Here is a 25,824-nt window from a genome sequence, read left to right on the forward strand (position 1 = left end):
TGCTGCTGCTGCTGCTGTTGTTATTGTGAGCCTTCAAGTCGTTTCCCACTTATGGTGAACCTGTCCCAGGGCCAGGTTTCTTCAGAGAAGGCTTGCCCTTGTCTTTCCCTGAGGCTGAGAGAGTGTGGCTTGCCCAAGGCCACCCAGTGGGTTTGGTGGCTTAGCAAGGAATCAAACCCTAGCCTCCAGAATTGTGGGGTTTGATGTTGTTGTTTTGTTGTGTGCCTTCAAGTAGTTTCTGACTTATGGGTGATCCACACTGGGCTTTTCTTGGCAATGTTTCTCCAGAGGGGGGGTTGCCATTACCATCCTTGTAGGCTGAGAGAGTGTGACTTGCCCAAGGTCACCCAGTGGGTTTGGTGGACAAACTGAGAATCGAACCCTGGCCCTCAGAGTCCTGTTGTTGTTGTGTGCCTTCAAGTTGTTTCCAACTTCTGGTGACCCTCTAACGGGTTTGTTTTTCTTGGCGAGGAGGTTTGCCTGGGCCTTCCTCAGAGGCCAAGAGAGTGTGACTTGCCCAAGGTCCCACCCAGGGTGGTTTTTTAAAAAAATTTTTATCCCCGCATATGTTTATTTCAGTTATATTTACATAACAGTATTTAAAACCAAATCAATTTAAGGAAAACAAACAAACATACAGTCTTGCAATCTCCATTATGTAACACTTTATCTCTTACTCTTATTTTCCCATATTTCAAAAACCCTTTTCCACTATCATATTCCTGTATGGATAATGTTTTCATGGCCCAGTGGGGGGATTTGGCCTCCCAGAGTCATCCTCCAATGCACCTTAGGATGGTCTGGGGTGGCTTTTTTTATTGAAAGGGAAGCTTGTTTTCCTTTAAAGTAAAATAATCCTTGGTGGTATTTGTGGGAGCGTTTTTGAATGATGGTGGTTGTGGATTCCAGCTGGACTGTGACACACAATATCAGGCCGTGGGAGGAATGAGGAGGAGGAGGAGGAGGAGGAGGAGGAGGAGGCGGCAGCGAAAAGTGACTCAGAGATTTTTCCTTTTTTTGTGAGTCCCCCTCCATCCCTCCCTTGAGAAATGTTGTGGAGGTGGTGTTGGCAGGACGTCCAGTGAAAGTAAGCCCAGGGTCATTGCCAATGGCATTTGGCTCCGGTATTGGCTCCAGAGATGACCCAATGTGCTTTCGGGTTATATCAGTAAGCCATTTCTTTTAATGATTTTAAAAGGCAAGCTTTAGCAGGTTGTCTCAGAAATTCTGGAGGCCTCCAGACTCATGGCTGGGAAGGAAGTAAGTCTTCTTGAGTTGTCTTGGTTTTGACAGAGCTTGTTGCAGAACCAAAATATATTGAATAGAGATTTTTTTTGAGGCAGGGGGACATTGTCTGGATTACAGCTCTCAGAATCCCCCAAGGCTAGTGGATCCTGGAAGCTGTGATCCAGAAATCAGCTTTTCTGGTCGCTGATGTTGAGCACATTGCAGGGTGAGTGGACAGCCTCCTTTTCCAGGACATGTTCTCCATTTTAACCTTCTGTCCAGGGGGAATTTAAAAATTTGAAAATGTCCTCCATTTTAAGCATGACTGAGAAGCAGAAATTTTATTTCTATTAGTGTTTGTAGTTTTTATTTTGTAATCTCCTACAGTTTTCTTGAACGTCCTCCTTTCTGGTGAGATTTGGTCACTCTGGTACCTTGAGTAGTACCTGGAGCAATGCAAATACACTATTCATATGGGAAAGAATATTGGAGTGCTGCTCATTTACATTTTACCTTTATGTTATTTAGGCACCAAGCCAAGGCTTTTATTTTTCCACAGTTTTTTTGTGTACATGGCGTTTGTGCTGCTTGGCTCAAAATCTTGGTACGAAGAATTGGTCAAGTGCTTTGGAACTATAAAATGATTTCTTTCCAACTCCCAAAACCAACATAAAGGGGAAGCAATTGTTAGCCAAAAAAGGGGGAAATAAATGTTTCTCAAAGTGCCTGAACTATAATGTCCGAGGTGTTTTGGAACTATAATTCTTTCTTTGGTGGCATTTTAAAAAAACAAACAAACAAACAAACAAAAAGAAATATAAAAACATAAACTCAAAGTTCACACATTAAATACTTTTGCAGAAAACATAAGATTACATGCCTTCATTTAGTTAGGATTCAAGCAATTACAGCTGTACCTCTTTTATGAACATAGTATGTGGTACCTATTCAGTTTCCCCCAAAATATATATTCTTATTATTGCACCCAAAACAGTTTTGAAAAAGTACACAGGCACTCCCTTTTTCTAACTGATAGCCCACAAATGTATAAATCAGTTTTACGTTAATGTTTTCATACACATTCTTCTGTTTTTAGAAGGTATTACAAAGGAAATTATAATGCTGAAATATGGTGGGTATAATAAACAAATCACACAATTTGAGAATGGTTCCTCTTTGTTTTCATCTTCTAATGTGGAACACAACATTCTCTCCCCTCCCTCACCCTCACAAAAGACTCTGAAAGCACTGGAAGTTTCTCTTGTACCATCTCTACATATATGTAAACATTTTTAATGTGGAAGAGAGCTAAATGCACTTTAAACCAATTTAGGCATTACAGCCAATTTTAAAATGAGGAGAATTGGAGTGAGAGACAGGCGTTTATTTTGTAAAAGCTACTTTGGATCCCAGTCTTGGGAGGAAAGCAGGATAGAAATAATAATAATAATAATAATAATAATAATAATAATAATAATAATAATAATAGGCCTTTATCATTAGTGTTCCTTCAAGTGATGTTGGTTTATAAAAGAGGTCTTGAACTGGTCCTGAATGAAAAATTTTGGGAAAGATTATGTACTCTGCTGACTTTTTAAAAAAAATCATAGCAGATATCCATGCAACATCTGCCTCTAAATGGGTGTGAAAATATCACAAGTTACAGTTCATTGTGGATTCATTTGCATTGTAGAAATAATGGAGGTTTGACTCCACTTTAAATGCTGAACCTATGGAATCCTGGGATTTATAGTTTTACAAGGCCTTTAGCTGTCTCTGCTAAAGAGTGCTAGCGCTGTGGCAGTAGAAGTGGTGCAAAACTGCATTATTTCTACAATGTAGAGGAGTCTTATTTTCAGGGTATTAAAAAAAAATGTACTGCCTTGGGGACTACATACATAAAAATAATAAATATAATCATGTGCATGCAGCCTGTATCATCTTTGGATACTCTTTCCACTTAAAGACAATCAAACAACTCTGATGGAATGAAGGATGCTCTCAGTTGCTTCATCCAGAGATCTTCATGATGATTACAACCTTCTCTGGGTCTCCTCCAGTGATCATGATGTTGTTGTTGTGTATCTTCAAGTCCTTTCCAGCTTAAATCAACCCTGAAGTCAACATTAGCAAAGGGTTTTTTTTGTTTTGTTTTTTGTTTTGGGGCAAGATTTGCTCAGAGGGGGTTTGCCTTTGCCATCCTCTGAGGCTGAGCATGTGTGACATGCCCATGGTCACCCAGTGGGTTTCATAGATTGCAGCAGGGGTGATTTTTATTTTGGCAGATTTGATAATGATGGGTGTAGGGAGCACAGCATGAATGGTTTGGGTAGTGAGTGGAGGTGATACATGCACATGGATGTATACTCTTCTGCTAGATTGTGCAGTGCCAATTACTGGATAGTAAGTCCCATTGGCATACAGAGAACTGTGTTCTTGAGGATGCAGACTTAACTCCAGGTCCCACATTTTTAAGCCCAACTCTACCCCATGATGCTAGCAAGTGTTAAGCAAGACCTTTCTCTTAAATACCAAGGTGACGGCTTGCATAGCCCTTAAAAATGTGCCAGCGTATGTAACACTCTTTAGGAGACATCTATAAATATCTGTAAGTAAGAGGTAACAGTGGCCTTTAAACTTTGACTCCCATTCACTCAGTTGTAATAAGTGCAGAAGTTTTGGTATTTGTTTTTGTATTTTATAAAAATCAGCATGGGGTCTGAATACTGAATGTTGTGTCTTGTTCCAACAACCAGCAAAATAAAATAGCCTAACAACAATTAAAAAAATCAATAATATATATAAAGGAGTGTCTAATTGGAAACTAAAAGGATCTCACTACAGAAAGTGTATTGGAAACACTGTATCTCCTGCCTGCATAAGGGCAGGGAGTGATTAGACTAAACTTATCTCTCTAGAAGAAGCTGGTCCATCATGGAAAATCATTTCCTCTATTCCCGTGACAGGATTGCCTAAGAGGACTGATGTGAAAGCAAAATGGAATTCCTACTCCACGTAGGTTCATTTGGGCTGAAACCAAAAGCAGAGATTGATAATAGCATCTGTTACGCTGAAATGTTACAAAAGTGCCAAGATGTTCCAAAAGCAGATCCAAGGCAAACTTGAGCTTTCAGGATCTCCAGAACTCTCCATTAGGCAGAAGAGCACAAAAATTAGGGGGTAAAGGAAGAAATAGAAGTTTCAAAAATCTGTCTGGATGGATTGCAACTGCGAACAAAAGAGGTGTTAAGGTACGGTACCAGTTTTCACCTTGCTGGGATCCACAGTTAATGGTTTAACTCCATCTACACTGACCACAATGCCTTGAATGCACAATGCCTTGAAAACTTCTCATTGATCCCCCCCACCAGAAAGGCAGAAATTAATTCTGGAAATTTAATGTTTCTTATTATTCTACTGGATAAATGTTAGATGAAGTGATGCTTTAGAAATTTTAACCATTTGGGGCAACCATGGCCCTCCAGATATTTTTGGCCTACAACTCCCATCAGCCCTAGGCAACAGATTCAATAGGAAGGGATTGAAGGGAGCTGTAGACCAAAAACATTTGGAAGGCCATGGTTCCCCATGTGTGCCGTGGATGAGTACTACTCAAAGTGATGGTCCATGGACCAATGCTAGTCCATGAGACACCAGCTTCCAGTCTCTGGTGAGTTCCCAGAAAGAAACAGTTGTAGCTGAATACAGTCCCTGTCCTTAGCACATTGGTGCACTGGAAGAAAATAACTGCTGGTCCTCTACATTATATAGTATTGCCATAAGTCATTCCTTGCAATTTAAATGTAAAATCCATCATGCTGAATTCCATCTGGAAACAGTCAATACTTTATTTGCTTCTTCCTATCCTTCCCTATGGGTGCCACCCAGGTGGAGAAAAAGTGAATATTGTAAATTAATGTAACTGTATTCTTACTGTGACATTTGTATTCAAATAAGTGAAATATGGTTTCAACAGTGTATCAGTTTGGGCGATCTCTTTCTGCTCACGTTACAGTATGTTAAAGTTACCTAAACAGCCTGAAATTTGCCTCAGAGCCAAAAGATATTTCCTCCCTTTTCCACAGTTCCTCTCTGACTTGGTGGGGGGATTTGTTGTGAAGCTATAATGAATTGGATCTCAACTGGAAAAACATATTCAAATTCTTCTCTCCCATGAACCTCAGCCTTGAACATAGCCTTGCACAGACTAGTGCTCACCATCAGTGTTAGATTGTGTTACTTTCTGTGTTGCTTTTTAATCAAGCATATTCTAAAGTCACCAATTTGAGGAAAACTGGCCCGACCTAGCTGAGAGAAGACCTGCCAAACCTGACACTAAAGATAGAATGGAGTAGGGACAGTGTATGGAACTCCAGGTATAACTTCCATCACTCACTATAGAAAAAACATTTCATGATTAAACAGTGATAGGTCGGTTTTCTTCTTTCCTTCCTTCCTTTTTTTTTTTTGGGGGGGGGGGAATGTAAACAACTGTATAGGCTCTAAAGCCTGATATTGTTTATGCTTCTTGTACCGTCTTTAAAAAGCAGAAATTAATTATGGAAACTGAATATTTCTTATTTTACTAGAGAAGAGTTAAAACCAAAAGCCAAATTTTGTAAATTAGAGATAGAGATCTGGCCTCTCAAACTGAAATTTCCATCAGTTCTAGTCAGCATAGCCAATGGTGATGGATGATGTGAATTTCAGTCAAAAATCTGGAGAGCTGCAGTGCAGCAAACATCTGTAGGGCTAATTTATATTGTAATTATACATTATAAATACTGTATAGCATAACTTTTTTTCATTGAAGTAATGCAGAACATTTTATTCCTAAATGAATGTATTGTTTTTGTCTTGAAGAGATGCACCATTCTCGTTCTCTAGAGTTTTGGGAGGTTTCTGGACCCATGCCTTCACATGCAGATGGCTTGACTGTAGCCATCTACCTTGGACATATGACAGAATATAGCATGTTATTATTTGAATTTCGGTATAGGCAGAAATACAGACTGGGCTGAAGCGTGATCACGTAGGCCAGAATCCTGCTGGGGCACTATGGTCCAAAAGACACTGTAGAAACAATACAGTTAGAGACTGCTTTAACTGCCCTAACTCAGTGCTAGGGAACCTGGGAATTGTAGTTTATTGTGGCACCAGAGCTCTCTGACAGAGAAGGCGAAATGTCTCACAAAACTACAGTTCCCAGCATTCCATAGCATTGAGCCAGGGCAGTTAAAGCAGTCTCAAACTGGATTATTTCTACAGTGTGTTTTGGACCCATGTTGGAGTCGCACCGGCACTTGTACTTTTTGAAGCGGTGTGTATGTGTGGTACTTAGTGCAGCCAGTTACTCTGTAAGCACTCACAGCCCTTTCCTTCACATTTGACTAGGTGCATGGGGAACTAACAAACTGTTGCATAATAGGTGGGCTCAAGACTGTGGCATCCATTGTGCATTCTGTCGCAAAATTGAGTAACCCAGAGTTGCTATGCTGATGTGTATTTATGCTATGTTTTAAGTGTATGGAATATTGGTACAACCCTTTTATTAAAAAATAGTCAGAAGAAATTAGTATTTTGTTTTAACTTATTAGACAATGGCAAAACTAGGAGTGCTATTGTTTGGAGCCTTTTTGTCTTAAGCATGTATGGCTGGAATATCTTGGCTTGCCTGTTGCTAATTAATTAATATAGGTCTCTGGTAACATTGCTCACTATGATATGCTTCTTCCAGTCATTTTAACTCTCCTCAATATGGCAACAAATTAGGATGACATTTTAAAAAATGTGATGATCATTCTCAGTTTGGTACTGTGGGTTTTCTTTAACATTGTGACGGCTTCCGCACAAACTAAAACCTGTAATTTTGTGTGCCTTCAAGTTGTTTTCAAGTTATGGTGGCCTGAAGGTGAAACTATTATGGAGTTATTTTGGCAAGATTTGCTCAGAGGAGGTTTGTTGAGAGAGTGTGACTTGCCCAAGTTTGCCTAGTGGGTTTTTTAGTGGGTGAGCCGGGAATTGAACCATGTTCTCCAGAGTCGCAGTACAATGCTTGAACACAGTTATAGTTAAATATACCTAGGAACTCTAGGAATATAGGAAACAGCTGAATGTGAAATCAGGCACTGGTCAATGTCGCTTGATATTCTCTGTGCCAGCCGTGAGAATAATACAGCTCAGCAGAGGTCACATCTGGAGGCCAACATGATCTCATGTCTACACCAACTGGAAGTGTTACTCCACTCTTGAGCAGGATTGTTTTCCGGCCCTTGTAGAAACAGCAAAGACTTAACGGTTCGCATGTGAAGTCTGTGCTCTCAGCCATTTTATTCTTTTACTCTATTTTAATCTTGTTCGTACTGACTTGTTATCTTGATCTCTTTGTAAGCTGCCTTTTTTTGTTTGTTTTTTGGCAAAGAAAAGCAGGATATATCCTAACAGAGAAATTTCTGCTCTCTCAGTTGCACTGCATCCTTCCGTCCATTTCCCTCAATCCCAGAAACTGTAAATGGAATTTTAATCTATTTTACAGTGCAGAAAATGAGCCCAGTGCAAATCAGTTAGATTGTTCAAATTGCCATTTGCATTTATGGTAAAAATGAATTTGGGGGTCTCATTTGTTTAGTTTTTATTTGTTTTGCACCTCCTCATTTGTTCAACTAGGTTTTTAATCCTGTGGTTTTACTATTACCTCAAATGCAATATATTGGTTTTCCTGAAGATTCTACCTTCCAGGCAAATTGAAGCAGAATTTTCATAATTTCCACCAAGCATATTGTAATAGTCCACCTCATTTGTGCGACACCAGGTTTGGGAAGTCAAAAGTAGACTGTCTGCCTATACAGTCTTTAAGCCATGGTGACAGGGTTACTGCTTTAAAAATCTAGAATTGTATCACATGCATTTCAATTAATGTTAACTCTCAAAAAGGAGAACAACTGTAAATCCTTATAAAATATAATCCTATAAAAAAACATGGGCTTGAACATAACTACCTCATTCACAATCAAATTAATGCAGGAAATTTACAAATATACAAAAACATCACAGAGAAATAATCTGACATTATAAAAGTTTATATATCTGCCTAAGGGTGTTTCCACACTGCACCATTTATGGCAGTTCAATACTTCTTTAACAAGCATGGCTCAATCCTGTGGAACTGTAGGATTTCTAGTTTAGTTGAAGAATTAGAATTCTCTGCTGTAGCTCAAGGGAGTGTGCCAGACATATGCCCAAACTCTTGACACTGTCCTGTTGCATTTATGTAGCTGTCTTTTTTTAAAGTGTTCAAAGAGCTTTTACATACATTATTTTAGTAATCCTTGTAAGGCTGGTAGGATTGTCTCCAAATACCAGAGAGAGGGAGTAGACCGAGACTGAGAGAGAGTGTGACTTAGGCTACCTGCTGGATTTGTAGTGGGGGAAATATTTGCATCTCTGTTAGTTGTAGAGTATTTTGGAAGATCTCAGGTAGGAACAATTCTGAAAGTAAGTGAGAGAGGAGACAACCGCCACTGCTGCTTGATTTCTCCATTGTTGCCATTCATTTTCTCCTTCACCTGCTTGCTCCCAAATGTCATACAGCTGAGGCAGTTGGCAGTGGCCCTTCTGCTGTGGCATAGACCTTAGGAAGAACCTGACACTGTCAATGCTGATTTGAATGGAAGAAATACTAGCTAACTGCTGTCTCATATTGCCAAAATGAAAGTCCCACTCCCTAGCCAAGTTGTTTATTTGGCTATGATGGTACTTTTTGTGGAGTGTTTTTCATGTGGCTTATGCTAAGCCTTAAACTAATATTTAATGCACATCATAACAGTATAGCATACAACATATGGCGAAGCTGGCATTGAAATGGCTATTTTAAATCACTCCATGTTGACTAGTACAATGTGCTAAGTCGTTTGTGTACAAGGCTGATAATGTGAATCAACAGCTTTGTCTGTGTCACTGCAGAAAGTACAACTACAAATGTTTAAATAAACATTCTGCGATAGGAGATGGAGGAAACTGCTGGGTCTGTCTGGTTAGCAACAGTTACATGGCAAGACTTCTGTAACATGTTATAAAGTAATCTCTATGTGTCAGGCTTCTTGATTTATTTTCCAAGGCTGCCCACCTAGTTGGATAGTAGATAAGGCAGCAAGTGAACTAAAGGCTATAGCCACCTTTCTCTGTTCAACTAATGGCAGTTAATAGAGAACAGTGGAGTTAGCACTGAACTTGCCAACAATTGATAGTCTGTGAATTTGTTGTTGCATGTCTTCAAGACGTTTGACTTACGGTGACCCAATGCAAACCTATTGTGGAGTTTTCTTGGCAAGATTTGTCAAGGGGGGGGGGTGCCTTTGCCTTCCTCTGAGGCTGAGAGTCTGACTTGCCAAAGGTTACCCACTGTGTTTCCATGGCTGCATGGGAATTTGAATCCTGGTCTCCAGAGTCCTTGCATTACATTTGAGAATTTTGGATATATAAATTTAAAAGTTTCCAGTTTGCTGTTTGTTTAAACTTAAAGGTGTTTAATGAAGGACTTTAGAAAACATTGCTCAGTTGCCTTTGTGATGCAGCACAACATGTTTTGAGCCCTGAGCCCATAAGAACAACTGTGTTCAGATGCTAACTGTACTGGCAGTTGAATTTTAGGATTGTCCACCATGATAAGAGGATAGCAGGATGGCAGACCAGGGATGCCGACCATGCTATGCGGCACACTCATCTATGTCTTCCAGGAGAAAGCTATGCCCACAAGTCTCAGAAGAAACAGCTGGCAAGAAGAGAGACAGCCCCCTGAGAGAGATAACCTTGATGGAACGAACAGTCCTCAATCCATGGCCACATTCCACCACAAAATGGAAGGAAAAGTAGCTTTGTTAATGTGCAATGATTTTAACGTAGTCAAATCTTTTAGCTTGGTAGCAGCCCTATCTTACTGTCACTCCATTATCCCTGATCAGCAGAAAATATGCAGAAGAAAATGGCACTGGAGGAGCTGCATACAGTGGTGGGGGTGATGAGGTGTATCATCATCATCATCATCATCATCATCATCATCATCATCATCATCATCATCATCATATATTTGGGGCTTTATGGTAACACATGTGTGTGCGCACGCATACACACACACACAAACACACACACATTTGTACTCTGAATCCTTCTAGGTTAAATGTGGACCAGTCCAGGAAGTGATAAGAACTCATCAGGTGGAAACATATCAGGTTACTAAAAGGTTGAAGATTTATTTATTTATTTTGTACTACATCTCATTTAATTTTCTGATAGGTGACAGAACCTGGCCTTTAAAGACCCAGGACACCAGATTTCCAAGAAATGTGTATTGACCACCCATCTATCACATCAGCTCCACTTGCCATGAGGGAGGAATTTTGTCTGCCAGTGGAATGGTACTGGAAGGCTTGGTCAACCCTATCTTTATAGCTTTAAGAGACTTTCAGTGCAATCCTAGGGATATGAGTACTCAGAAACAAATTGCATTCAGATTTCATCTTCTTTCTATTTTTACCACTGACTATCCAGTTCAGACTAAGGTATGTCAATAGTCCCTTGATTTTGATCCATACACTTTATTCCATTTTAGCATACAGTCTGAATTCCCTTGGGTGTTCTGGAGACTATGTATATGTGGGAAGGTCTGTTTCACCTACAGAATCACCTTGACAGTCTTGCTTAATATGGACTTTTAACCTTGCTGAAAAGCTCATGTTCTTGCCAGAGAGAAGAAATTTGGGAGTTGCTCTTTGTTGGATTAAAAATAACTTTTTTTTGTGGTGGGAGCGGAAGAGGGAAGAATGTCAAAATCCAATTTATTAGGCAACGGGCTGTAAAATAAACTTGAAACCCATATTCTAGCTAGGAAGCTGAGCAGAATTGTTCCTAACATTTTAGTACCAAAAGCCAAAAATGGGTATATATATGGGAATAGCTTTGGTAATTGTGGTAAGGGAAAGTTCAGCCAGCCCCAAAGGGCTGTAGATTACTTTCGCTGCAAAGGAGTGGAATAATAGCTACTTTTGTTTCTGGGAGCCTGGGAATCTTTCTCTCTGCCATCCACTGCTTTGGTATTTTTCTTGCCTAGAATTTTTGGTATGAAAAGAACACAGGGTTGGCATATGATGAGCTGAGCTCTGCAGATACTAGACGCAGTGCTGTTCTCATGGAGTTTCTTGCTTTCTTTTCCCTCTAGCCAAGGTTACAGTGCTGCCAAAGTAAAAGGGAAACAGACAAGTGATTACTAATCTCACTGAAATGTACAACACATCCTGTAAAAGTGTTTCTGTTCTAATACATTTAGTGCAGTGCTTTTAAGGAGTTTCAAGTGAAAAAGGCCTGAAAATAGTCACTCACATCCTGATCATGTTGCAAATTTATTCAGCTCTACACAGTGTTTATATTTGGGTCCTTTAGTATAAATAATTAGAAACAAGTTGCTGAGCGTTCAGTGCTAGTTACTGCTGGGTAACTATGGGTAACAAGAGGCTAGAATTTTGCTTTCTTGTATACAGCTGGCCCTCCATGTCCATAAATTGTTTATCCACAGAGTCAAGCGGATTTTCATCCATGGCTTGAAAATACTATTTTTAAATTGCACAAAACAAACCTTGATTTTGCCATTTTATATAAGGGACACCCTTTTACTATCCATTGTATTCAACAGGACTTGAACATCCACAGGTTTTGGTATCCACTGGGGGATCTCAAACTAAACCCCAGCAGATACCTAACTCAGGCCTGTTCCAGGCATAAAGTACGTATTCACTTCTTGACACCCCTAACCCTAGTACGTACTGGATACGTACAAAATGGCAGTGCCCTTCCACACGGGCGCCGCCATCTTGACATAGCAGATGCATAGCGTCCGCACATTGCACCCCGGATGTGATGCAGCGAGTGCATGACTAGCGCCTCACAGCATCACATCTGGGGCGCAAAAAGAAATGCCATTTTCGGGCTTTTTTGCTCCGTGAGGGAGCCGCGCGGTACAGAAGCTGCGGCTCCCTCGCGGAGCAACCGGCAGCGCCTGCAAACCGCCGCTCAGTTTATTTTATGATATTGGTCAGTCAAAGATTAAAGCTGTGCCAGACATCTATACCTCTGGAACTACTGCTGAAACCTGTGTGTGTGTTTTTTAATGTTCCTTTTTACCTTGTTCAGTTTACTAATTCCTTTTTAAAGAGCCTTATTCTAAAAATAGAACTTTAATCCTAAAATTTCTTCCCAAGATTTGAACATTTTTGTCCTGATGGAATGTAGTAATGTCTTTTTAGAGTCTATTAAACTCCCCAAATGGGTAAATAACTATTTTTTTCTCGCTATCTGCACAGATGTTATTCTACTGTTATTTTTGACATTTTTGGAATATATCTGATTAATGGCATTTTGTAGTTTAACTCTTGCTTGGATAGGGGATATGATTGTGATTTTGAACTAATATGTCTTGAATGTGGTGCTCTATTACACAATACGATAGAGTTGTTTGCGAGGTGATGGCATCCTACTCGTTGTGTGTTTGCCTGATCGTGCAGTCCTGTCCTTACTTTTTATCCTTACTTTTTATAGACTGTCATTTGTTTATACTCTCCAATCTGCCTGTACATGAAACTATGTTGTGTTTTAAATTGGAATTTTGTAATTGTGCTGGCCAAATGGCCGTAATAAAGTTATTATTATAATTCCTTTTTAAAGAGCCTTATTCTAATTAGAACTTTAATCCTAAAATTTCTTCTCAAGATTTGAACATTTTTGTCCTGATGGAATGTAGTAATGACTTTTTAGAGTCTATTAAACTCCCCAAATGGGTAAATAACTATTTTTTTCCTCGCTATTTGCACAGATGTTATTCTACTGTTATTTTTGACATTTTTGGAATATATCTACAAATTCTTTTTGCTTTTTTCTCTTGCTCTTACTAGTGCAAAAATAATTTGGTTAGTTCTGCTGTAGAAAACATACCTAGTAGCACAGGAATAGATGAGGATTGCTTCTTTTTCTTTGTCTTAATATTATCTTATTCATTTATATCTTGCCTTTCCCCGCAGCTTGTATGTCAGCTTACAGAGTACAGAAATCAAATACAAATTAAAAACATACAAAAACATCATACATACAAACACACACAATTAAGCAACCTATAAAATTAAAACTATTTTAGAAGAGAGGATATATTTAAAAAATTACACCATTAAAAATCCATTGTACTCAGCTCCTGAAATCATGTTGGAATAGGAAAGTTTTCACTTGGTGGAGAAGGAAACCAAGGAGTGAACCATCCTAACCTTCCTAAGCAGGGAGTACTTTAGTCTGGGAACATCCATCAAGAAGATCTTTTCCTTGTACCCACCCAAAATGTCTAGGTAGGTAGTGGGACTGGATCTTGTAGCTGAAGCAGGCTCATATAGAGAGGTATGGTCCTTCAGATATCCTGGACCCAAGCCATATATGTACTGTACATTTTAAGAAAGTATAACTAATATCTATGCCATTTTTTGTGTTTTTAAAGCGTCTCAACCTTTTCTGCCTTTCTGTTGCCGCATGATTTTTGTTCATTTACTTGAGTAATATTATCCTTGTGATCATTGTACTGGCTTTTATTCTGTCTTCTAAGTACTTTGAAACTGGATACAGTATCTTCTTTTTATTCCTCTCCTACTAGATGTTAGACTTCATCAAGACTCAGCTTTTATTTTATTATTGTATTTTGTGGGGTACAATTGGCTTACACATTGTAAACTGCTTGGGGAGTGTTAGTTCACTGATAAGTGGTATAGAAATGTACTTCCTATTGCTATTGTTATTTTTATGGCCTCTGTTGTACAGCTATTGTATTGTTTGCAAACTTTTTCACTATAAAAGTTATTTCTGTTCCTATACTGTACTTCTTTCCCATTTATTTTATAATGAATAATCAGTTGTAATTTTTTTCATTTCTTATAACTAAATATGTCTAGTTGCCTATGTTTTTTGAGTTCATCCTCTTTATACATTCTATTTAATTCTACTTAGTACTATAAATACTGTTTATACTTCTTCACTCATTACCCTCTTGAGCTAGGAAATTCTTAACTTCCTGGGATAAATCCATATTTCAAATGGTTATATATATATATTTAAATGACAACATGTTTTGTGGCCCACGAATCTATACTGGTCTGGGATTTAATCTGAAATTTAATGGGGCTATTTAGTGTGCTGATCTCTATCCAGAAAATTGTGGCTCAAAGCTATTTTAAAGGTTCTTTTTTTGCCCCCATTTTGGGCCACTGGAATCATATGCATAATCAAATGGATAATATAGTTTTAATTATATCATGATGCTGACTATTTTATTTTAAGTGTAGCCAAATGTTTAGGCTTCTTGCAAAAGTAAATAAATGATATTAAGTCATTTAATGTTAAATGTGAATGCTAAATCACTGGAGATACACAGCTGTCAAATAGTATTTTCTTATGTGTGCATGAATTAGCATTTTAAAGAAAATCGCTAGTAAAAGTAGTTATTGCAACAGTAAAGATTCCTGCCCCTCATCCCAGTTTGGCAATCGGTATTATATATGAGGTGTAATAACAAAATCAGTTGAGTGGCAATTTGAATATGAAGTCTTCAGTTCATCTAGATCTCATTTGTTAACCTTTGTTCTTTTAGAGCTGTTTGCTCTTACTTTCACTCTTTTTCATGCAAAAAGTCTTTGTGCAATTCAGCATCAAAAGAAAAAAAGAATTATGGGCCTTCAGTGTAAAAAATAACAATTTGATCCCATTAGATTTGCTGTGGTTGAATTCAGCGTATGTCAATTGTTCAGCAATGAAGATTGCCAAAACACGTCAGGGTTTAAAGTTTTGAGTATTAACTTAGCTAATGAGTACCTGAGATGTTAAATATTGCCACCTAGTGCTACTATGAAGAAGCCTGGCAAGTTGGAATCCTTAGACAGTTTTAGGCCATGCAATTACCATGTCAGTCAACAAATCCGTACATTAATGATATAACAAAGATGGATAGGGCTACCTTTGACATGACCTTACCCAGTTCGGTACAAATGTTCTCCTCAAGGACAAACTCTGAAAAAACAGCAACAGTTGTGTGAGTTTGCAGTACACAGTTATGAACAACAGTTCCAGTTTAGTAGTACTTGCAGTGCAATTAGAATGCCTCATCCAGTCCTCTCAGTAACTTTGTAACTGTTATCTGCCCCCCTCTTTTTTTTTGATACAGTTCATGTAATCCTATAACTAAATGTATGTGTAAAATGTACTTGAAGAAAAAAAAAACAGACCAGGAATCCCATTTGAAGTGTTGCGGGGACGAGGAGGGTAAACTGATAGCTAGCTCATCATTTGACTTGATAGACTGTCTTACCTGTTCCACAAATTGTGAAAGTGACTGTAAGCATCCCCCAATATACAGTATTCATTAATCCAGCTATAGTTTAACATTAATGTAACATTAGCCAACAGCATGAGCAGATGCAGTTGTCATGGCATACACAACATCAGAATAGATACTGTGAATGAAACATAGACCCAGCTGTATAGAAGGGTGTGGGGATAGAGGAGCTTGCTGGAAGAGCTCCGCCACACCCCCCCTGCATTTCTGATGGACCTGGAAGTCAAAGATGAATTCTGCCAGATCAAACAAGACTGGAATCCCCTTTCATTGCTTGTGTATCCCTAAATACCCCCTCCTGCCCTCATTTCTTGGGACTCTAGATCTTGACTAGGTGTTGTAAAGTCCATGAAGCATCATTGATCAAAATCAATCCCTCTCATCTGCCGAATACACACACACACACACACACACACACACACCCTCTCTGCTTTGGAAACCTTATCAGGTTCCATTGAGAGGCAATCAAGCTTTTGGTTTCCCATGGTCTATGACTTGGGGTTGGTTTAAAGGTGTTAATAGTATCTCAAAATGTAAGCTTTTTGCTGCAGTTCCCCTCTCCCCCCACATGTATGGTGACTGTTGCCCTCAGGCCTCAGTTTGAATTCTTTCGTCCCTTTCCTTTTGCCTGACGAAACCTGAATTCTTAAGCTTTGAGGCTTGAGTCTTCCATGGAACCTTTGTTTCAAGACAGGTAGCTATTCTCTCATACACGCCTAGAACTTCACTATCCCCTTTCACTTTTACATTTTGGATAGCTCTGTATGCTGGTTGTTTGCATGGGTTACCTTCGTGTGTGTGTTGTTTTATATTTCCACTAATAAAAGTTCATGTAGACATTTGATGAGTTTCCATATTATAAACAAGGAGAGCCACAACATTTCTTTAAATGACTCCCTTCTTTGCAGTACTTCATGGTGCAGTTTGTAAAGAATCCAAACTTTTTAATGCTTCAAGAGGCACAGCAAAGAAAGGAGATCTCACAGCTTCTGTAGAGCTTCCTCCATTGTTGAATCTTTTATTCCTTTTGCATATTGGAAAGTTTCTCAGGTTAATTCACTTAACCCTGATAAAGACAGCTTGCAGAATCTCGTAGAAAGTCCGGATTGTACTGAATCATTACTGCCACGGTGACAGTTTAATTGTACCACACCACAAAAAACAAACAAACACAAGAAAGGCAAGGATCTAGTTGTGTTATTTTTGCTGATGGAATGAACAATGACTTCTATCAGTAGGATTGGGAGGGGACTGATTCACACAGTCACACAGAACAGAATGTTGGACTAATCCTGCATTACTTTCTTATGCTCTTAAATGTATTGGATTAAATCCAACATTGTGCTAATATGACAAGACTTTCTCCTCTTCTCCATCCTACAGACCTCTGTATGGTCTGAAATTGTGCTTGGAGGGCACAGGGAGGACACACTTAGAAGATGGGGGTGGAACAGGATTAGGGGATCACCCTTCTATTTCTGAAGATGAAACTGCTTCAATCAGTAGAATTATATCACTTCCAGAAAATTAACTTACTAAGAAGGAGGTCAGATAGCTTCTTCCTCTTCCATGTGAAGGAGTTTCTGTCATGGAGAGAGTATCTGACTATATGAATCCTCCAGTATGCATTCTAAGTGAATACAGTCCCAGGAAATATGTTGGCTTTTAGATCTACACTCCTGTAATTTTAAGCCTATTCCCTATGCTTCTGTCCTTGGTAGATAAGAGTAACAATGATTCTTCCCAATAGCCTTATTTTCCACAGGGTAAGAGAATGTGTTTATCAGTGGCTTTTGGTCATAATAGCTAATGGCTGTATATTAGCTCAAATATCAGAGACAACATCTCCCTGAACACCAGCTGTCAGGGAACATAAGTATGAATTTCCTCTTGTGCTCATGCGGGCTTCCCATAGGCATCTGGTTTGCCACAGAATGCTGGCCTAGAGAAGCATTTGCTCTGATCCAGAGTGACTCTTATGATGTTATGGCTCTTGTGTCATTTGTTGGGTGACTTAAATCTTACAAGGATTCTGATTATGTATTTCAAGCTGAAATTCACCAGGGATCCATGGTTAACAGGCATGCTGTCCTCCAGTGGAGGGAGGTCATGTTGTGCCTTCCTCAGGCAAGTGGCAGACACAGCCACAGCTGTAAGTACTGTATATGTGTCTGGGGAGTGGCTCAGCACAGAGGCACACATCTGTAGCACAATCAGAGCAACCCCAGCTGCAGAATCAGCCTCTGCAGAAAAGATAGGCAGATGTACAGGGTGATGGTTCCGCTCAGCCATCAGACAAAGACAACCCTGCCAGCTCAGAAACCTCAGTTCTGATCCTGGTGACTCCTGATAACAGGTCCTTCTAACTACTCATTTGTGCATCCCTCTGCCCCATCTGTTCTCCTCAGCATTGGAGACAGTTGATTGGCTTTGTAGCTCCTGGACTGTTTGACTTCTGACTTGCATTCTCTACAGAGTACATAAGTACACTTATAAAGATACACTCTACTGGACTTGTTTAAGAAGAAAGACTGATTAAGGAGCAAGAGCCAGCATGGTGCAGTGGTTTGAGTCTTGAACTAGGAATCTAGAAGATGAGGGTTTGAAACCCAGCGCAGCTGTGGAAACCCTCTGGGTGACCATTGGTAAGGCGCACTCTCTCAGGCTAAGAGGAGGGTAATTGCAAATGTCCTCTGAATAAATCTTGCCCAGAAAAATCTTTGAAAGGCTTTCCCCACTGGGGATCCCACCCCACCCTTTGAGAACCACTGCACTATGTGATCATGGTGTAATTATCTGAGATCAGGAAGAAAATAATGGCCCTTGAACTCTAGATCTGTTTTAAAACAGACACAAATGCTTCCTATTTCTCAGCTTTTTATCTGATCTTCTACCGGTAGCTTAATATCACATTATCACTCGTTGCAGTTGATGGTTCACATGTCAGTGGAGTGGTGAATCTACCCTGGGTTTCAGCATGAATAATAAAATAGCTATTCCAAGGTGCAAAATTTGTTTGGGAGCCATGGGCCACTAACTCTGACTGTTCCTTCAAGAATCGGTTCACTAGCCTGCTAATATGGGAAGCCATCTGCTGACAGTGATTATTAGTAATGAGCTGCAGTAATATGGATCATGTGCAAATGGACCATTTTGAAGGTGCAGCAGAAAAGGCTAAGTGCAGAAGCAGATTCTTACCTTATACTATAGCAGCTCCACATTTTAAAGGCATTTTAGCACTAATGTTGTATTGCTGCAGCACAAATACTTCAAATTGTTATACATGTGTTAAAAATTCTAAATAATTTATTATGAATAGGGCATTGTGGTCATGGGATATCCTGCTAGCTGAAAGTGGTTTTTAGAGTCACATTAAGGAATGAGAGCCACTTACGGGAATTAAATTGATTTCTTAGTATTCTACAGATTCCTGAAAGCATAGATCTATATTTTCTCCTAAATTACCACTGGCTTAATCTTTTCTGTATCTCAAAGCTCAAAAGGTATGTTTACCTGATCTTGTATTTGAAAGAATGAGATTTAAACTTGGCAGGATCAATGACCCTGGAAAATTAATTCTTCCGTGGCTATTGATTATGTAACTAAGGTAGTGGATTTCAAAATAATGAAGCTAGCTCTCCCCCAGGAGGATTACATGACAGTTAAACTAGTGGGGTGGAAGAAGCAGCAAATTCCAGGAACAGAGAGGCTTCTGAGCCACACATGTTCTGTCCTCTCAGCTGAAAAAGGAATAATGTTAAAAAAGAAACTCCTCCACTAACCATGGATGCTGCAGAAAGAGAGGGAATATTCTTGAACCTTTGGCAAGGGGAGCTCCTTCCTTAGCTGTTGGTCTCATTTGAGAGGTCGAGGCACCCTGTTTTATTCCCCTTCCAATGTCAGATGTGGGTTAATGACACAATCCACACATTGTATCTGTACAGTTACACCATGGTGGGATCTGTTTGTCCATGGGCTGGATGTAAGGTGTGGAATCCTTGATTCTGTCATGTATTCATTTTTCAGTGGCCAGTGGTCTGGGGAACTTGGGTTATGGAGTAAGTTCAGGAGGAGATCCACATTCAAAACGTTTGGAGAAACACTGAACTGAGCATCAATGGCTTATTGTTCATTGCTTGTGGAAATATTTTCATTTCAGGTTTTCGTGTTCCCTTTTATTTGCTCCTTTTCTCCCCATCTATCTAAGAAGAACAATAAAGTGTAAACTTCAGTTCTTTCTTAGTTCAATAATTCTTTTAGTTTTCAACAGCTTTTCAATACACTGTTTGTTAACCTCAAAGGAACAAAAGTAGCTATTTACCTCATGCCAAACACTCCTCTAACAACCAGTCTCTCTAGTTAGTTATTTGAACATTTCATGCCAACAAGGCTTTCTACCGGTCAAAGCATTTGGAAGCAAATCATAAAAAGAGTCATCTTACTCTAGTTTTCTTTGACCTCTTTATGCTATTTATTTCTCTTTTCCTCCAAATTGGTAGATATGGCCGCTCTTCTTGTAGCAAAAACAGTCCTGTAGTAAACAAAAATAAAATCCTGTGGCACTTTAAATACTAAGAATGAAGTCTTGCTCTTGTCTTTTGCTAGCATAACTATGTCAGCATGGGCAGCAAAAGACAAGAAGGCAGCAGCCATTGAGTGTTGGAAGCAAAGCCATCTCCACTGTTGTTGGTAGAAAGTTATTGGTTTGAAGCAACCTGTTTCTCCAGTTACTGTCTTCTGGATGAGTCCTCAGGACCAAAAGGTCCTAAGAAAGCTGCCTTAGAAAATTACCTGCTTTATGGCACATGTGATGTTCAAAGGCAGCTTTCTAAAGAGCAACCTGGTTTGAGAGCCCACCCTGAAGCTGGGCATTAGAGAGATACACTGCTTCAAGGTGGCAGTATTCTTCTCCCATTAATTACAGAGGCAGCTTTGCTTGCAACATCTCACAGTAACTTCACAACATTCAGAGAGTGCGTTGTGTTGGTGTGATGGACTGTTATGATAGCTTAACTTAATGAATTTGTTATGGAAAAATGTTTTATGAACTAGAGTCCACTTCACAAGATAAACGATGAATCCTAATTTGTTGTTGTTGTATGCCTTCAAATCATTCCAGACTTTTGGTGACCCTAAGGCCATAAGGTTTTCCTTGGCAAGATTTGATCAGAGTTTGGAATTGCTTTCCACTGAGACTTGAAAGAGTGTGACTTGTTCAAGGTTGCTCAGGTTTCAACTGGGGATTCAACTTCTGGACTCCAGGAGTCTTACTTCAACACCAAGACCACTATACCACACTGACAGTCTTTACACCACACTGGCTCATAGTAATTTTGGAATTAAAATAAGTGTTTGATTGTTGGGGAAGAATGATGAAAAATAATTCAGTTTTATTCTTATTTTTTGTCTTCCATTTGTAGCTTATATTCACTCATTTTGAACGGGTGCATTCTGTGAGCAGAGCTTAATGTCTGACATGCTGGACAAGACCTGAATTGCACTGCAGTGCCCTAAGAAGAGCAAATGCAGTGGATTTCCACTGTCATTGGCTTCCAGTTACATATTTTTCTTGCTGTGAAAAAGAAATTTGGGATGTTTTGATTCTTTTTGCTAAGTGTCTTACCTGATACTTCACTGTGTTTTATCTGCTGTCTTCTCTGTCTCTTAATCTTATATGGGGTTAGAGGGTTTTTTAAAAATCTGGTTGTGAGCTATTTTGAGTGCCTGCCTGCTGAGTCAGGAATGTGGATTTAAAAAAAAAATTCAATAAGCAGAAACAAGAAACAAGAGTGCCCCACCATGAAAAAGGCAAAAGCAAATTACCGTATATACTCAACTATAAGTCAATCTCATGTATAAGTAGAGTGCAGGTTTTGGGGCCAAAATTATGGATTTTGCTATGACCAGTGGTTAAGTAGAGGGTAAAACTTAGGGGCGTATAACAAAGGAGGTAAAGGATGATGCAAAGGAAAATGATGCCAAAGAACTTAGAAAATTATGTCAGGTATAATTGTTTGTGTTCATCCTAAAGGCTGGATGGATGAGAAAGCAGAGGGAGCCATGCTTCTTTTTCGTGCTCCCAGGGTGGACTAAGCTCTCACATTTTACCACTGTATTCAGAGAAAGGGGATGGCTCCTTTTTATTTATATATAGGAGTTAAAGTACAATACTTATATTGACCAGTTGATAAGTCGACCCAGTTTTTTTGGGGGTCAGTTTTTGGACTGAAATTTCAAGACTTATACATGAGTATATACAATATATGTGTAAGATGAATGTTAAGCTGATTTGCAGATTTCCCATCATGTTTGGATAATAATTCTGGTTTATAGAAAACTTCCTATTAGTTAAACTGGCTCTGTTTGCATCCTAACTAAACCATGGCTTACCAAGCTGTATATAGACAGCAGAGAGCTACCATGCACTACTGACTGGCACACTTCCCTCTTTTTTTGCTCATTATCACTATTTCCTACTCATGTGTGACTGGCTCAACCATGGTGTTGTGTAACATCCAAACAACCAATTAGGAAAACCATATTGTTAATGCATTTGGGTCGCTACCAGCCCACCATAGAACAGATAAGCTTTTCCACCAGTTTTGCAATAACAAAAAAGAAAAAAAAAAGACATAGAAACCTATTCAACATTGCCAATTACTGTATAAACTTGCTGTTCACAAGCTTAGCTAAGAATTATTTAAATTAGGCAAGTCAAGTTTGAAGAAAGCCTGTTTTACAAACACATGTAAACAGTAGATAAGAATAGAATGTTGTTCGACTTCTCATATGAGAAGGATGAGAATTGTGTGGCCCTCCAGATGTTGCTGTTGCAGCTTCCAGGATTCCTTACTGTGGACTGTGTTAGGTAGAGCTGCTGAGGTCTGCATTCTAGTAACAGTCAGAAGGCCACACAAATCAGGTAAATGCGACGGACAGGAGTGCTTGCTGTCAGCTTCGGCTGGTATGCCAACTGCGACCTTTCCTGGAAGTGGTGGACCTGGAAACTGTGGTATATGTGCTGGTAACCTCATGACTCGATTTCTGCAACATGCTCTACATGGGGCTACCCTTGTGCTTAGTCCAGAAACTTCAATTAGTTCAGAACATGGCAGCCAGGTTGGTCACTGGTAAAACCAGAAGTGATCATATAACACCTATTTTAAAATCACTCCACTGGCTGCCCATTGGTTTCTGAGCGCAGTACAAGGTGTTGGTTCTTACCTTTAAAGCCCTAAATGGCTTGAGCCTAACCTATCTTCAAGACAGCCTCCTTCTGTACAATCCACCCCGCGCACTCAGGTCCTCTGGGAGGAATTTACTGCAGCGTATAAAAACTAGGATAACCACTACTACCCGGAGGACCTTTTCGTCAATCGCTCCCAGATTATGGAACGGCCTGCCGGAGGTGATCCATCAGATTACCAATTTAGACAGCTTTAAAAAGGCTGTCAAGACTGATCTCTTCCGACAGGCCGTTCCTGAATAGCAAACCTGGCCACCAACTGAACCATCCTTCTGAATACGCTGTAGCCCCATTCTCTCACTTTGTTCATTTTAATATATGTTTTTAATAGTTAATTGTTTATTTGATGTTTTAGGGGAGGGTGGGAACTATTGGGATATGAGGTTTTGTATGTATTCTTTTAACTGTAAGCCACCTCAATTGTCATGGACAGAGAGGCAGGATATAAATAAAGTTTTATTATTGATTATTTTATCACCCCCACCCCAGCCATATGGCCTTGTTTGATTAGGACCTTTGCCTATTCAGTAGCAGATTCATCTTTTGGGTGACAGCAGTTGGTGCTTTTGCTTGATTGAAATGTGATTACTGAGAAAATGGGATGGATTAATGTTAGAATTGCTCTTGTGGCATCTAGGTGGTTTCCAAAACCTTTTGATGAAAATGAGGAAGACAACTGTGTTTGAAAATGCTCATTTCTGTCGGGAGTCTGCTGAGGGGAAAGACAGAATAAATATGCTAAGTATCCTCGACTTATTGACAAAAGGCTGTCCTGTGAGCTTTGCCCTGTTTCCAAATCGTCACGTTTCTTTCACCTTTGTGACTTGCTTGGTTCATCAGACAGGGGGAAAAAAGGGAGCTCCAAACTGTCATTCTGTTAGAGGTATCCTGCTGAAACAAGCCAGGCACTTGGTTTGAGGACTCATTCTTCCTTCTCTTTCTTTCTGTTTGCTTTGTCTTCAAACCGAAAGAGAGCACCTTATCAGTGTTATAATTAGCTCTTATCGATTCTCTGTCAGATACAAATCCTATGAGGGATTAGTTTATCTCAACCCACAGGAAGCTATGTGGGAAAGGTGGGATGGATCAGACAAGAAAATACTAGGTAAAATATTAAGCTTCACTTAACTTTGTGCATTAAAGGGGCCTCTTTATGATGGCTGTGTTTTGGAGTTTGTCAAAGTGATAAGCACTGACTAAATTTGTATATGTAGCCTTGAGACTCCAAAATAAAGAATGGCAGTTCAATCTAGAAACATACCCTTGAATTCTGATATTGATAGACTATGGCAAGGTTAGATAGAGGAAAATGGTATGTTGTGATGAAGTTGATGATGATTTCTTGCTTGTGATATAAGTAAACAAGCAAGATTTCCAGACTCCTTTTGATGGGGTTTGTCAGTTTGCCTTATTAAATTTAAATTATAAAATATTATATTGACTGTGTTCATTCTGCCTTGGGATAAAAGGTGGCATATAAATGAAATATAAATAAATAAATAGCAATGACAAGTACATTTCTTGCTGTAATGATGTAATGTCCCAGAAGTCCCCTAAAGGTGCATCTGTCATTAGGTGCCTTTGCCTAAGAATTTTATTGAGTTGCTTGAGGGAAATTCTTCTTGGGCATGAGTGTTTTTAAATGGTTGTATATGTTTTTGTTTTATTCCTCCCTTTTGGCTTTTACTCATTATTAACTAATAAGATTTTAATTGTATGTTATTGATGTTTAATGAGTACTGTAAGAAATCTTGAAAAGGCTCCCTAAAGGTGGTGTATAAGCATCTTTAAATATAAATAATTAGCTTGCAGGGTAGGAAAAATAGTGACTCAGTTGAGAAATCATATCTTATGAAGCCAAGACATGAAGCAAAAAGGAAAAGATTTTTTCAAATCTCTTAAGCTGAAATACTTTATGAAAATATGATACAATAATCTGAACGCAAGCAATGGCTGGGCTAAGATGCATTACTAAAAAAAAATGTGTTGCCTAAGTTGTACTGTAGAACAAAAATGGGGGCTTAAGCCTGTTTTTTTTTTTAATCTAAGGATAAACAAGTCAAAAATAAAACTGCCTGTGGAGTACTCTGTACAGTGGTAGTCATTGCACCACAGAAACATAGGTATGGCTAGACAAGGTACAGATATATCGTTGTTGTTGTATTCCTTCAAGTAGTTTCCAAGTTATGGTAACCCTAAGGAAACTGTATCATGGGGTTTTCTTGGCAAATTTCTTCAGAGAGAGTTTGTCATTGCCATCCTCTGAGGCTGAGAGTGTGTGATTTGCCCAAGGTCACCCAGGGGCTTTCCAGGGCTGAGCGGGGATTCGAACCCTGTTTTCCAGAGTCATAGTCCAATGCTCAAACCACTACACCACACACAATTAAGAAAATGCCCTCTGAGGAAAGATTACAACATTTGGGGCTTTTTATCTGGAGTGGTGGTGGATGCAGTTAAGCAAATGATAAATGATAGAAATTTATAAAATTAGGCATTGTGCAGAGAAAGTAGACACAGATATTATTTGCCATAATTCTAGATCTGAGGGCTATCATTTGAAGCTGAAAGGTGAAAGATTAAAGATGGTGAAAAGGAAGTAGTACTATGGAGCAGAGGACAGAATAGGGGAATTTCAGCACAGAATAAGTAAAGAGATAGTAGAGGAACACCTTGTTAATCTAAATGAATTTAAGTCTCTGGGACCAGATGAACTCCATCCAAGGGTATTAAAAGAACTGGCAAATGTAATATCGGAGCCATTGGCAATAATCTTTGAAAACTCCTGGAAAACAGGAGAAATCCCAGCCGACTGGCGGAGGGCAAACGTTGTCCCCATCTTCAAAAAGGGGAAAAAAGAGGATCCCAACAATTATTGTCCAGTTAGTCTGACATCAATACCAGGAAAGATTCTAGAGCAGATCATTAAGCAGAGGGTCTGTGA

At 39.3% G+C, this 25,824-nt stretch overlaps 1 protein-coding gene across 8 annotated transcripts in view; it reads left to right on the forward strand.

Moving 5' to 3' along the window:
- Positions 1-25,824, forward strand: part of LIFR (LIF receptor subunit alpha) — a 123,086-nt gene that overhangs the window by 8,456 nt on the left and 88,806 nt on the right. Inside the window, exons 1-2 of one of the 8 annotated variants that reach the window (XM_042452510.1) lie at positions 1,142-1,260; positions 4,194-4,478. The exons of 2 other annotated variants lie outside the window; for them this stretch is intronic. The gene's annotated coding sequence lies outside the window, so the exon portion shown is untranslated. Of the gene's footprint in view, positions 1-1,056; positions 1,261-4,109; positions 4,479-22,446; positions 22,560-25,824 lie in introns of those variants that run through there. 5 more of the 8 variants (XM_042452501.1, XM_042452505.1, XM_042452502.1 and 2 more) reach the window with 5 other exon arrangements.

This window comes from Sceloporus undulatus, chromosome 2 (genome assembly GCF_019175285.1).
Source record: "Sceloporus undulatus isolate JIND9_A2432 ecotype Alabama chromosome 2, SceUnd_v1.1, whole genome shotgun sequence".
Taxonomy (NCBI): domain Eukaryota; kingdom Metazoa; phylum Chordata; class Lepidosauria; order Squamata; family Phrynosomatidae; genus Sceloporus; species Sceloporus undulatus.